Below are 9470 nucleotides of genomic sequence, written 5' to 3' on the forward strand. Positions count from 1 at the left end.
TTTAAATCCCGGGTTTTGGGGGCTTTATTCATACGATTTTATCGCCTCGTCCGATTCGAGGCTTTACCGCACCGGGGGTCCCTGGGGTAAGAAGCTCTCGCTAAAGGCCGAGAAGGACTCTAGCGCCGGACGCTCCCGCGTAACCCTCCGAGGGCCGAGGGAAAAACTTTGGTCGAGCGCATTTCCTCTACGGAGCGAATTTGAATGAAATAAACCCACCACCTATGATCGCACCTGGGACCCCCCCATTGCCGACCGTTTTGAACTTCGGGCCCTTTCCCGTTAGGCCCTGTACTCGCTTGGCGGAGTGTTAAACGCGTTCCCGCTACTTCGCTAGAGTCGGGCGATCGACGACTCCGGCTCGATCGAGTTGGCCCACGGGCCGGGCCCAACCCGCCGGGGTTCAAATCCCGGTTTTGGGGGCTTTATTCATACGATTTTATCGCCTCGTCGATCGAGGGTTTACCCCCACGGGGGTCCCGGGGAAAAGCCTCGCAAAACGGCCGAAAAAGGACTCTACGCCGGGGCGCCCCGCGTAAGCCCTCAGGGGCCCAGGGGGAAAAAAATTTGGTCGAGCCATTTCCTCTACGGAGCGAATTTAATGAAATAAACCCCCACCTATGATCGCACCTGGACCTCCCCATTTTCCGACCGTTTTGAACTTCGGGCCCTTTCCCCTTAGGGCCCCCGTACTTTCGTTTGGGGATGTTAAACGCGTTCCCGCACTTCGCTAGAGTCGGGGGGATCGAACCGGGCTCGTCGAGTTGGGCCCCCCCGGCCACCCTGCCGGGGTTCAAATCCCGGGTTTGGGGGGCTTTATTCATACTTTTATCGCCTCGTCGATCGAGCTTTTACCCACGGGGGTCCCCCGGGGAAGAAGCTCTCGCTACGGGCCCAGAAGGGCTCTACCCGGGAAAGCTCCCGCGGGAAGCCTCCGAGGCCCAGGGAAAAAACTTTGGTCGAGCGCATTTCCCCTAAACGAATTTGAATGAAAAAAAACCCACCACCTATATCGCACCCCGGACCCCCCCATTTCCGACCGGGTTTGGAAATTCGGGGCCCTTTTCCCCTTTGGGGCCCCGTACCCTTGGGGGAGTGTTAAAAAGCGTTTTCCCGCTATTTGCAAGGTCGGGCGATCGACGACTCGGGCTCGATCATTGGCCCACGGGCCGCCAACCCTGCCGGGGGTTTAAACCCGGTTTTGGGCTTTATTTCCCATACGATTTTACGCCCCGTCGATTTGAGGGTTTTCCGCACGGGCGCCCTGGGGGAAGAAGCTCCGCTACGGCCGAGAAGGACTCTACGCCGGGACCTCCCGCGGGAACCCCCCGAGGCCGAGGAAAAAACTTTTTCAGCGCATTCCTCTCGGAGCAATTTGAATGAAATAAACCCACCCCATGTCGCACCTGGGCCTCCCCATTGCCGACCGGTTTGAACTTCGGGCCCTTCCCCCTTTTGGGCCCTTTACTCGCTTGGCGGGGTGTTAAACGCGTTTTCCCCTACTTCGCTAGGTCCGATCGACGACTCGGGCCGATCGATTGGCCCAGGGGGGCCAACCCTGCCCGGGGGCAAATCCCGGTTTGGGGGGCTTTATTCATACGATTTTACGCCTCGCGATTCGAGCTTTTCCCACGGGCTCCCTGGGGTAAAACTCTCGCTACGGGCCCAAAGGACTCACCCGGACGCTCCCGCGGTAAGCCCTCCGGGGGGAGGGAAAAAAATTTGGCGAGCGCATTTTTCCCCTACGGAGCGAATTTGAATAAAAACCCCCACCTATATCGCACCTGGACCCCCCATTCCGACCGTTTTGAAATTCGGGGCCCTTCCCGTTAGGGCCCTGTACTCGCTTGGCGGAGTGTTAAACGCGTTCCCGCTACTTCGCTAGAGTCGGGCGATCGACGACTCGGGCTCGATCGAGTTGGCCCACGGCGCCAACCCTGCCGGGGGTTTAAATCCCGGTTTGGGAGCTTTAATCATACGATTTTATCGCCTCGTCGATTCGAGGCTTTACCGCACGGCGCCCTGGGTAAAAGCTCCGCTACGGGCCCGGGAAGACTCTACGCCGGGGGCTCCCCGGTAACCCTCCGGGCCGGGGAAAAAAAATTTGGCGAGCGCATTTCCCCACGACGAATTTGAAGTAAAAACCCCCACCCTTTATCGCCCTGGGACCTCCCCCTTGCCGACCGTTTTGAACTTCGGGCCCTTCCCGTTAGGGGGCCCGTACTCCTTGGGGAGTTTAAACGCTTCCCCACTTTTTGCAGATCGGGGGATCGACGACCGGGGTCGATCGAGTTTGGGCCCCGGGGCCCCAACCCTGCCGGGTTCAAATCCCGGGTTGGGAGCTTTATTCATACGATTTTTTCGCCTCGTCGTTCGACTTTACCCCACGGGGCCCTGGGGAAGAACTCTCGCTAAGGCGAGAAGGGACCAGCCCCGGGGACGCCCCCCGGGTAACCCCTCCAGGGCCGGGGGAAAAAACTTTGTCGGCGCATTCCTCTAGGGAGCGAATTTGAATAAAAAACCCACCACCTTGATCCACCTGGACCCCCCTTTTCCCCGACCGTTTTGAACTTCGGGCCCTTCCCGTTAGGGCCCTAAAACTCGCTCGGAAGACCTTTTTACGGGGCTTTAAAAAACGCTTCCCGCTATTTCCTAATAGTGCGATGGAAATTTCGGCTTTCGGAGGTCGGGCCGGGTTTGCCTACTCCTGGGTCAATCTGTTTTTGCACCAAAAAAATTTTTTTTTTTTAGATCCGCAAGAAAAAGGGGCAAACCTACCCAGGTTTTGGGACGTATAGTAGGGAAGGCGGTCGTGGGTCGAAAAATTTAAATTGAAGAAAGGGCACCAAAGGGCGCGGGGTGGCCCTGGTACCCCCACGGTCACCACCCGGACGAGCGTGGTGGGAGACCCGGGAGGGGGCCCCCAGTTACCCCCGGGTAGAGGACCTAGAGTCGTTGACGCGAGCGTGTGGGGCGTGGGACATCCGACCCACAGGGGAAAGGCCGAAGGGTGAACTTTTGGGGCGGTAGGTCGAGAAGGCCGTGGGGCGAAGGATCGACGCTGGGATTTTCCCCGGCGTCGGGGCTTCGGTCGTCGGCCCCGACCTCCTCCCAGGGGGTCCGCCCCGCCGGTTTGGAAAGGGATACCTACCAGGTTGATCCTCCCTGTAGTTTTAGTTTTGTCTTGAGGGTAACATGCCGCCTATTCCCCCCTACACAGAAGGGGAAGCCGCGAACCCGCTCATAATCGGGGATAATACCGGGGGGGCGATGTTTGCCGGGCACCGTGCAGGCGCGCAACTTACCCACTCCCAGCACGGTGAGGTAGTGAAGATAAAATGTCGGGGCTGGGCTCGCATTGCGAGCCTTAGCGGTCGGATTGAGCGTAGACCAAAACACGTGCCGTTGATGACCTATCGGGGGCAACCTGGTGCCAGCCCGGGGGGGGGGTTTTTTTTTTTCTGCGTTTAAAACGCTCGTAGTTGGATCTCTGAGGTGACGGCAGCGACAAACCGCGGGTGAAAGTTGCCCCGGCGATTATGCACCGTCGTGGTTTTGGGATGGAGCAAGCGGGGCTTCCGGTGCCGCAACCGGGCCCTCGCGACGGATCTCGCCGGGCATCGCTTGCCCGTCGCTGCCGTTTAGTCTCTTTCCGTCTTAAGCCGTGTCGGCTTGGTACGTGGGGTATCTGGCCGACACTAAAGGGACGGCGGTTTCTCCCGAACAATTGGAGTGCTCAAAGCAGGGCGTGCTCGCACAGCTTTGCTCGGAACGATGTGAAGACGCCACCGCCCCGCAATGTAACCACGGACCGGTCTCCGTGGGGCGTGGGCGAGGTCTATAGAACGGCCGGGGGGGGCGTTTCTACCGCGGGGGGGTGGAATCCACATCGCGGGGGGACGAACAAGAGCGAAGGCACCGGCCAAGAGCGCCTTCGTTGATCATGAACGAAAGCGGAGGAACGAACGCGATCAGGTAAACCCCGGTAGTTCCGACAGTAAACCAGCCGACCGGTTACGCGGGGACTCCCCTGTGGGAAGCCTCGCGAGGCCCCGGAGTAAATCAGATGCCTGGCTCCGGGGAGTACGGTCGCAAGGCTGAAACTTAAAGGAATTGACGGAAGGGCACCACCAGAGTGGAGCCTGCGGCTCAATTTGACTCAACACGGAAGCTTACCAGTCCGACACCGCGTGGATTGACAGACTAGGCTCTTTCATGATTCGGTGGTGGTGGTGCATGGCCGTTGCTAGCCCGTGGAGCGATCCGTCTGGTTCATTCCGATAACGGGCGAGACTCTGCCCTGGCGGATAACAAACGGCGGTCAAGAGGGTCCGTCTCACGGGTTGGGTCGGCGTTCGGCTCTCGGTCGGGCGTCGGTCTTCCCACTCAGGGAGAGGCGGTGCCCGGACCGCCGTCGCGCAGGCCGCGTCCTGCAGGGATTGACCTCGAGCAGTGCGTACGAGATGGAGCCATAACAGGTCTGTGATGCCCTTAGACGTCCTGGGCTGCACGTGTTGCTACAGTGTGGCGCCAGCCGGCGCGGTGTAGACCGTGAGCGTAGGAGTCTTCATGTCCGGGTCGGTCTTCCTGCGAGTTGGGCCGTGAACTCGGAATGCCACGTAGTCACGGGTCAGCATCCCGTGCCGACTACGTCCCTGCCCTTTGTACACACCGCCCGTCGCTACCTTCGGTGGACGGCGCAGCCAGGGCCCCGGAGTGGCCGGCGAGACGGAGCTTCGGCTCCTGAAATCGCTAGTCGTCGCGATGTCGCCCGAACTGCGCTGCCCCGAGAGGGTAAAAGTCGTAACAAGGTTACCGTAGGTGAACCTTCGGTAGGATCACGTCCGATTTCGTTTTGCCCCCAGCCCGCCCGCCCGACGGTGAAGGGTTAAACACTGTCCGGTGAGGCCGGGCTGCTCCCTGGCCCCGGGGGGCGGTCCAGGCTGAAAACGGGGCGGCGGCGTTGCGCCGCGAGTAACCGCGCGCGCAACGCTTGCCCCCCCCACCCTTTGTCGTCGTTTGGCCCTTAAGCGAGAGAAAATAAATACAACCTTTGGCGGTGGATCACTCGGCCCCGCGCGTCGATGAAAGTGCGGCCAGCCGTATTGAGTCGTGTGAACTGCAGCTGCCTCATTGAACATCGACGTCTTGAACGCAAATTGCGGCCGGGGCGTAAGTCACCGGCCACGTCCGTATGAGGTCGGCCCTACGACGTCGCCGCAACCGGTCTTTCCCGGGGGGGGGCGGCGGCGCGACGTGCCCCTCCCGGGCGGGGCTCGGCCCCCATGGGGGCCGTAGATCGAGGGCCCCGTTGACCACGGGAGACTCGTCCCCCCCCGCCCCCTTGGGGAGGGGGGGGGGGGGGGGGGGGGGGGGGGGGGGGGGGGGGGGGGGGGGGGGGGGGGGGGGGGGGGGGGGGGGGGGGGGGGGGGGGGGGGGGGGGGGGGGGGGGGGGGGGGGGGGGGGGGGGGGGGGGGGGGGGGGGGGGGGGGGGGGGGGGGGGGGGGGGGGGGGGGGGGGGGGGGGGGGGGGGGGGGGGGGGGGGGGGGGGGGGGGGGGGGGGGGGGGGGGGGGGGGGGGGGGGGGGGGGGGGGGGGGGGGGGGGGGGGGGGGGGGGGGGGGGGGGGGGGGGGGGGGGGGGGGGGGGGGGGGGGGGGGGGGGGGGGGGGGGGGGGGGGGGGGGGGGGGGGGGGGGGGGGGGGGGGGGGGGGGGGGGGGGGGGGGGGGGGGGGGGGGGGGGGGGGGGGGGGGGGGGGGGGGGGGGGGGGGGGGGGGGGGGGGGGGGGGGGGGGGGGGGGGGGGGGGGGGGGGGGGTTTTTTTTTTTTTTTTTTTTTTTTTTTTTTTTTTTTTTTTTTTTTTTTTTTTTTTTTTTTTTTTTTTTTTTTTTTTTTTTTTTTTTTTTTTTTTTTTTTTTTTTTTTTTTTTTTTTTTTTTTTTTTTTTTTTTTTTTTTTTTTTTTTTTTTTTTTTTTTTTTTTTTTTTTTTTTTTTTTTTTTTTTTTTTTTTTTTTTTTTTTTTTTTTTTTTTTTTTTTTTTTTTTTTTTTTTTTTTTTTTTTTTTTTTTTTTTTTTTTTTTTTTTTTTTTTTTTTTTTTTTTTTTTTTTTTTTTTTTTTTTTTTTTTTTTTTTTTTTTTTTTTTTTTTTTTTTTTTTTTTTTTTTTTTTTTTTTTTTTTTTTTTTTTTTTTTTTTTTTTTTTTTTTTTTTTTTTTTTTTTTTTTTTTTTTTTTTTTTTTTTTTTTTTTTTTTTTTTTTTTTTTTTTTTTTTTTTTTTTTTTTTTTTTTTTTTTTTTTTTTTTTTTTTTTTTTTTTTTTTTTTTTTTATTCCCTTTCTCCCCTTTTGCGAAGCAGAATTTGCCAACTGTACTTTTTTTTTAATTATTTATTTTTTTAAAAATTTTGGGGGATTTTTGTTTTTTTTTTTCTTTTTTTCCCTTAATAGGCTTCTGCAACGGGAATTCGCCAACTGCACTTTTAAAATTCGGCGCACGGGACTTCAACTTTGGCTCACTTCACCCGTACCAAAGGGGAAAAATAGAATAGTGTTTTCCCCCCGTTCTGTTTTGTCGTGTCCCCCCCCTGACGTTAGAGGTTTGGGTGTAACGCTTGTAAAAGCGCTTTGAGCACGATTTTCCTGGCTCGGGCATAGTTGATACTCGTAGAAAGGTTCTTTACTCCATTCTCCCCCGTAATCAATGTAAAACGAATACCCCGGCCGTAAATGGTTTTCTCCGCCGTCGTGTCCCGCTTACGCTAAGTGTTGCTGTTGGCTGTAGACGCGTTGTAAAGCGCTTTGAGCACGATTGCCTGGCTCGGCGCATAGTTGAGTACTCGATAGAAAGGTTCTTTACTCGCATTCTCTCCCCGTAATCAGATGTAAAACGAATACCTGGCCGTGAGTAGTGTTTTCTCCGTCCTGTCGTGTCCCGCTCTGCACGCTAAGTGTTGCTGTTGGCTGTAGACGCGTTGTAAAGCGCTTTGAGCACGATTGCCTGGCTCGGCGCATAGTTGAGTACTCGATAGAAAGGTTCTTTACTCGCATTCTCTCCCCGTAATCAGATGTAAAACGAATACCTGGCCGTGAGTAGTGTTTTCTCCGTCCTGTCGTGTCCCGCTCTGCACGTTAGAGTGTTGCTGTTGGCTGTAGACGCGTTGTAAAGCGCTTTGAGCACGATTGCCTGGCTCGGCGCATAGTTGAGTACTCGATAGAAAGGTTCTTTACTCGCATTCTCTCCCCGTAATCAGATGTAAAACGAATACCTGGCCGTGAGTAGTGTTTTCTCTCGTCCTGTCGTGTCCCGCTCTGCACGTTAGAGTGTTGCTGTTGGCTGTAGACGCGTTATAAAGCGCTTTGAGCACGATTGCCTGGCTCGGCGCATAGTTGAGTACTCGATAGAAAGGTTCTTTACTCGCATTCTCTCCCCGTAATCAGATGTAAAACGAATACCTGGCCGTGAGTAGTGTTTTCTCCGTCCTGTCGTGTCCCGCTCTGCACGCTAAGTGTTGCTGTTGGCTGTAGACGCGTTGTAAAGCGCTTTGAGCACGATTGCCTGGCTCGGCGCATAGTTGAGTACTCGATAAAAAGCCTCTTTACTCACATCCCCACATAATAACAATAATAATAATAATAAATAATAATAATAATAATAATAATAATAATAATAATAATAATATAAAAATAATAATAATAATAATAATAATTTATAAGGTCTTGGGTTCGATCCTCGTTCGCGCATACTTTACAGAGTTGGGCCACGGGTCGGCCAACCGTGCCGGGGTTCAAATCCCGGTTTGGGAGCTTTATTCATACGATTTTATCGCCTCGTCGATTCGAGGCTTTACCGCACGGGCGTCCCTGGGGTAAGAAGCTCTCGCTACGGCCGAGAAGGACTCTAGCGCCGGGACGCTCCCGCGGTAAGCCCTCCGAGGGCCGAGGGAAAAAACTTTGGTCGAGCGCATTTCCTCTACGGAGCGAATTTGAATGAAATAAACCCACCACCTATGATCGCACCTGGGACCTCCCCATTGCCGACCGGTTTTGAACTTCGGGGCCCTTCCCGTTAGGGCCCTGTACTCGCTTGGCGGAGTGTTAAACGCGTTCCCGCTACTTCGCTAGAGTCGGGCGATCGACGACTCGGGCTCGATCGAGTTGGCCCACGGCCGGCCAACCGTGCCGGGGTTCAAATCCCGGTTTGGGAGCTTTATTCATACGATTTTATCGCCTCGTCGATTCGAGGCTTTACCGCACGGGCGTCCCTGGGGTAAGAAGCTCTCGCTACGGCCGAGAAGGACTCTAGCGCCGGGACGCTCCCGCGGTAAGCCCTCCGAGGCCGAGGGAAAAAACTTTGGTCGAGCGCATTTCCTCTACGGAGCGAATTTGAATGAAATAAACCCACCACCTATGATCGCACCTGGACCTCCCCATTGCCGACCGGTTTTGAACTTCGGGGCCCTTCCCGTTAGGGCCCTGTACTCGCTTGGCGGAGTGTTAAACGCGTTCCCGCTACTTCGCTAGAGTCGGGCGATCGACGACTCGGGCTCGATCGAGTTGGCCCACGGGCCGGCCAACCCTGCCGGGTTCAAATCCCGGTTTGGGAGCTTTATTCATACGATTTTATCGCCTCGTCGATTCGAGGCTTTACCGCACGGGCGTCCCTGGGGTAAGAAGCTCTCGCTACGGCCGAGAAGGACTCTAGCGCCGGGACGCTCCCGCGGTAAGCCCTCCGAGGGCCGAGGGAAAAAACTTTGGTCGAGCGCATTTCCTCTACGGAGCGAATTTGAATGAAATAAACCCACCACCTATGATCGCACCTGGACCTCCCCATTGCCGACCGGTTTTGAACTTCGGGGCCCTTCCCGTTAGGGCCCTGTACTCGCTTGGCGGAGTGTTAAACGCGTTCCCGCTACTTCGCTAGAGTCGGGCGATCGACGACTCGGGCTCGATCGAGTTGGCCCACGGGCCGGCCAACCCTGCCGGGGTTCAAATCCCGGTTTGGGAGCTTTATTCATACGATTTTATCGCCTCGTCGATTCGAGGCTTTACCGCACGGGCGTCCCTGGGGTAAGAAGCTCTCGCTACGGCCGAGAAGGACTCTAGCGCCGGGACGCTCCCCGGTAAGCCCTCCGAGGGCCGAGGGAAAAAACTTTGGTCGAGCGCATTTCCTCTACGGAGCGAATTTGAATGAAATAAACCCACCACCTATGATCGCACCTGGGACCTCCCCATTGCCGACCGGTTTTGAACTTCGGGCCCTTCCCGTTAGGGCCCTGTACTCGCTTGCGGAGTGTTAAACGCGTTCCCGCTACTTCGCTAGAGTCGGGCGATCGACGACTCGGGCTCGATCGAGTTGGCCCACGGCCGGCCAACCCTGCCGGGGTTAAAATCCCGGTTTGGGAGCTTTATTCATACGATTTTATCGCCTCGTCGATTCGAGGCTTTACCGCACGGGCGTCCCTGGGTAAGAAGCTCTC

The 9470-nt window shown here is 56.6% G+C and overlaps 2 pseudogenes; both read left to right on the top strand.

The window, feature by feature from the left end:
- Nucleotides 1-3148: 3148 nt before the first annotated feature.
- On the top strand, nucleotides 3149-4844 carry LOC144961383 (small subunit ribosomal RNA; annotated as a pseudogene).
- Nucleotides 4845-5048: 204 nt separating this feature from the next.
- On the top strand, nucleotides 5049-5203 carry LOC144961382 (5.8S ribosomal RNA; annotated as a pseudogene).
- The last annotated feature ends 4267 nt before the right edge of the window (nucleotides 5204-9470 follow it).

The sequence above is a fragment of the Berghia stephanieae genome, unplaced genomic scaffold (assembly GCF_034508935.2).
Source record: "Berghia stephanieae isolate SIO BIC M18660-M18661 unplaced genomic scaffold, UCSD_Bste_1.3 scaffold2367, whole genome shotgun sequence".
NCBI classification, from domain to species: Eukaryota; Metazoa; Mollusca; class Gastropoda; order Nudibranchia; family Aeolidiidae; genus Berghia; species Berghia stephanieae.